Here is a 5,609-nt window from a genome sequence, read left to right as displayed (position 1 = left end):
AGTGAAATGAGAGGATAGCTTTTGGTTAAGATTTATTTATTTAAGCTTTAAATGATATTATATTTATTTCTCTCTCTTTCCACCTTTATAAAAAGCGTTGCAAAATGTTTTAAAAAAATGCTCATCTACAACGCTTTTTAAAAAGCAAAAAAAACATTTCCGTTTTAACTTTTTTTAAAAAAGAACAACGCTTTCTCATAAAAGTGTTGTGTTTATTTTTTTTACAACGCTTTTTGTAAAAAGCGTTGTCTTCCGACTGTTGTTAATGACTATTTTTGTTGTAGTGCAGGGTCCAAGGAGCGTGGAGGCACTAAAAGAAAAACGACAAACGACAACGGGTGTTGTAATTGTGGGTGTTGTAAAAAGCATGACCTACGACAACAATTTATATCCGTTGTCTTTGGAGACATACCACAACGGATTTACAACAGTTTATATCCGTTGTTTTTAGAGGCATACGACAACGGTTCTGCAACAGTTTAAATTCGTTGTCTTTTGAAGCTTACGACAACGGTTCTGCAATAGTTTGAATACGCTGTCTTTTGAGGATTACGACAATGGTTTTGCAACAGGTTAAATCCCTTGTCGTTTCTCAAATAAAAAACAAAAAAAATATAATTTTAATATTCAAATTTTCAATATTATAAATCAATCAAAATTTAAAATTTCCAAAATAAAATTTAATATAAAATTTGTCAATATTACAAATCAATCAAAATTCTAATTCTAATTCAATCTACACTAGAAAATAGAATTATGAACTAATCTATATAAATTAACTTTAATACTCGTTTCAGCATAGATTTACATCCACCTTTATCCCCTGCAACAATTCAGAACAAGATTACAACAATAGTAAATGCAAATTCTAGAGAATTGGCACAGAAATAGAATAAACACTACAAGAAAAACGGAGATCATATATTAAACTCATATGCAAGATCAACCTCTTTTGTCAGTTACTAATGAGAACAACTTCCAGGATTGAGAAGAGACGACTTCAAAGGTTGGTCAACAATGTGCAGTCCAAAATCCAGAGATTCAAAAAATTTGGCAGGCTAAACTAATCATTTATTATCTTAATCAAAACTAAAGACTAGTGGTGGTATAGATGACACGGATAAGAAAACCACAAAAACGGTTAAATCCACATTGCAACAAAAGATAAATAATATTATTTAATAAAAAAAATAATTGCATGAGTTTCCAAGGTCCCTCATCCCTGAGTCAAGTTAGAACAAGAAAAATTGTACAGAGATGCCTCAAAAGAGAGTTCTAACACTCAAACAAGAATAATAATGTACAATTGAAAAGCAGTTGAAATACATTACCCAAGTAATCTTTCATTTTCTTTTTCAGTCTTCCCTTGTTCTTGCAACTTCATGCACCTTTAAATAATACTTTTGATAAAAAAATCTGCACATCATAAAGCAGAAAACAACACATCAAATGATAGTCAAATATTATTTTATTTCAGAAAGTAAATGAATTAACTGAAAAAGGATGACATGAAGAGAAAAAAACCGGACTATTAAGCAAATCATGTCCTAAAACAGTTGATAGTGGAATAACAAAGCACATCATATTGCTCCTACTATAGCAATATGAATACATTATATATTAAAGTAAGAAAATCAGTACGAGAAATTACTAACTTCCTAATAAATGCACACCTCTCATACTCAAAAGCTGATTTGTTTCTCGTTAAACCATCAGGGGAGTTACTTTCCTGCTTCAAAAATCCAAACATATCAACTTTAGGAAGCACCACCGGTCCTGCCTCGCAGTCATCCACTCTATTCTTGTCCATTCTAAATCCTCATTAAATTACATCCCCTAAAACTCTATGAAGACAGTAAATTAATTTTTGCCACATTGCTGTGCAATCTCCAATTTCAACATTACCTACGATACAAAATGAAGAATTTACCCAAACAAGAAAAGGTTGCATGATTGCATCAAATCCAACAGCTGAAATTTGTTGGGATTTATGCCCATAAACAAATGTTTTGTTTTATGTGAGGAATATTTCAATATTATTTTTGCATGCATATTTTGATGTTTTAATAAAAAAAATTCAAAGATTATTGTTATGTGAATTTAAATATTTGTATATAAGTGTTATATACATGAGGATAATATTTAAATTATAATAATCTAAATATGTCCGCAATTAGAAATTAAAGTTGGGATCTTTAATTTAAAATTGCTAGTGTGGTTCATTATATTATGAATAAAACAATCTTATCCGGATTGTTGATAATGAGATTATTGGAATGAAAACACTTTATATAATTTGATTATATAGGACTGGAACACGATTAATTTTGAATCTCTATAAATTTCCATATCATGTTGAGAATTCAATATTAATCAATGATTGTCATATATGAGTCAATCTTAATTCTGAGTGATTAATAAACTCCAATTTATGATTTTGTATTTTTTGACATATCAAGTAATGACACAAATTTCATAGTGTCAAAATTCTTGATACATTGGAAATACAATAAAATAAATAGCTGGGAATATTAATACGCAAGACGAAATCCATTCCTTCGTAAAGAAGTCAGATAAGTTGTTCTCTTAAGTATTGATTCAGGACTTGAATAATAAGAGCGCTCAAATTTATGATTAGATCATAAATATATTATTCATTAGAGAATCAATGAAACTTAAGGAAAAAAAGATATAATTGAAGAGGTTAAGTGGAAATTACCTAGCTTTAATTATGAACAATTTATGGAGGATTAATTTATATGTAGTGACTATATCAATGGACTATTCATTTTGTTGAATAATTTATATCTATTTTTTCAAGAGTGCAATTCCAAGTTTATAGTGGAATAACTTTGGAATTAATAAAATTAATATATATATAAATTAAAGAGTTTAATTTATTATCAATTTTATTGGAGCTTGAAATTATAGGTCCATAGTTCCCCATGCCATCTCCGGATTTAAGAACACTTATGATATAAGTATTAAATTTGTTAACTTGAAATTATTGAATTTTAAGTTATTGAGCACTCTTATTTTGTATGAATAAAATTACAAGGAAAAATGTTTTCTTTGTAATTTTAATTACAAAATTATATTTTATCTCAGTTAATTAATTTTGAATTAATAATGCTTATAATTTTTTCTATTTATTTATTAGATAAATATATATGGGAAATGGATTTTCATGCGTGTATATATATACATATATGTATATATATTTATGAATATAAGTAAATGATTATATAAAGATATAATCAAAAATTGAGTATAAGATATATAATCCCTATCCAACGTGTATCACTTCTCTCTCATTTTAAATATTTAAACAAAATTGTTTTGTTTAAAAGATAGTCTAGAGATCAAATTGTTGAGAATATATCTCAACCAATTGTGATAATATATATGAAAAGATATGTATTTTCTTTTGAATTTTTTCAAAAAAAAGAAAATAGTAAAATATCTATATATATGTGGTGATAGGAGAAGGAACGGGACAGACGTCGTACTCCACAGTGCATTTATAATACTAATATATATTAAAAAAAGTTGGTGACGCCCACACGTCAGTGTTCGGTTGATCTGGAGAATAGGCTTGAAAGGACTGCGGAATCAGCATTCAAGTTTTATAAATTTCGTTCAACATAGGTATATTTTCTATCCTTAGTTGATTCTATGTTGAATTAATATAGATATTGATCGTTAAACATTTTTAACAAGAAAAATATTTTTATTCGATTCAATCTATACCAAGCTTCCGCTACGAATTTTTTGAAATTCGGTTTACGAAACCAACAATTGGTATCAGAGCAAGGTTAATACTCTATATTGATTTATTATATTTTATTCAAGACTATTACAGTCATGTTCCAAATTTTATTTATAATGGTAAATATGTGGTTGGGGTATGAAGTACGGTTTTGAGATTGTCTTAATCTCCAGTAATTTTCCTATCACTTTTGTACGTTGCCACTTGTTTTGTATATTCATGTCGATGAATGTTTATGTGTTTGTCTTGCTTAATGATTAAGTTTAAGAGTTTTAAACTTATATATATTTTTTATTTTCATAATCAAATTATACACAATATCTTTTATGATTTAATTTTCTCATGTGAGATGATGAAATAAAAATCATATCAGTTATTAAATCGGATTTCAAATCGGATTTTGTTTCTTGTTATTCGGTTTAGACACTGAATTAGATTAGTTTGTATATTTATCAAGTTTTTTTTTTTAGGATTTAATGAGATTAAATTGAGAAATTATAATATGTTTTTGCATTGGATTTGCAAAAAGGATCGGAGCTTTATGAATGTATTTAAATGTTAAATTTCATTCATTGCCATCATCGATTTATAATTTTAAACTGTTTAAAATTATAAAAACTTTGTGGTTTAAAATGTTTAAATCCAAGATTATAATCTAATGGTTATTTTATAATATTGGATTTTATAATAACATTTTTTTTTTGTCCAGTTATAATTCCATACTGCATTTCTAAAAGCTTTCTGTTCAATTATTTCGTGGTTCTAGTAACTCGTGTGGAGTATACTATATTTCATGATGATTGATTTATTATCAACATAGGCATGGTACATGTGTATTATTCTTTATTATTTTTTTCAATGCTTGTCTTGCCGCTTGTCTGTTGTTGCATTCCTGTATAAATTGTTTAAAATATTACGTGATTGAAAATTTACCAAATAATAGTTATTTTGTTATAAGTGGTTTAAAATGTTTAAATTCACTGCATATTATAAATAAGAGTTATTTTATAAATAAAATAAATTTTTTTTAAAATAGTGAGTGGGAGTGGTTAATATGACAATATTAACATTCGGTCTCCACCGTTTGAACAACAACGTGAGTTTTTTAGTAGCGCCTTGAGATGCTTTGATTATGTCCTCCCTACGGATGGTGTCTATTAATTACAATAGCAAGGTTGTTTTTCATGAGATAGGATTTTAAAATGTATTTTAGTATTGACCTACCCTACGGAGGCAATTACTAAATTAAGTTTTAAAATCTAATATGGTGGGTTACACTCATAAAGAAATAATTAAATTTGTTAATTATTTTCTTGACTAAATTTTGTAGGAAATTAAGAAATGCTAGAAATATGAGATATTTTCGATAGCATTATTAATTGAGAAAGTCTCATTATAATTAACAATTTTTGACCTACCCTACGGCGGCATTTAATTGTGGTGATTATAATTCCTTAGACTACGAGTAAACATGTTTTGTGTATTATCATGTGCTCTTATGCATTATATTTACTCATGTCTTTAATGGTTAATGATATTTATGCATTCATATATATATTGAAAATACTTTTCATTTTTTCCAGCAAGTATGAAAAATCCTATCCTTCTACTTCTTTCATCTGAAACTTTGACTGGTGAAAATTTTGCTAAATGGAAAAGCAACATGAATATCCTCTTGATCAATGAGAGTTACCACTTTGTCCTCAAGGAGGATTGTCCTCCAGCACCTCCAGCTAATGCTTCAAGGACTGTCTCGCAAGCTTACAACAATTGGATTGTTGCAAACAATAAGGCACGTTGCTATCTGTTAGCAGCAATGAATTAAGTGCTTAGAGCTAAG

The sequence above is a fragment of the Henckelia pumila genome, chromosome 2 (assembly GCF_033568475.1).
Source record: "Henckelia pumila isolate YLH828 chromosome 2, ASM3356847v2, whole genome shotgun sequence".
In the NCBI taxonomy this organism is placed as follows: domain Eukaryota; kingdom Viridiplantae; phylum Streptophyta; class Magnoliopsida; order Lamiales; family Gesneriaceae; genus Henckelia; species Henckelia pumila.
Note: the sequence above shows the minus strand (reverse complement) of the source record.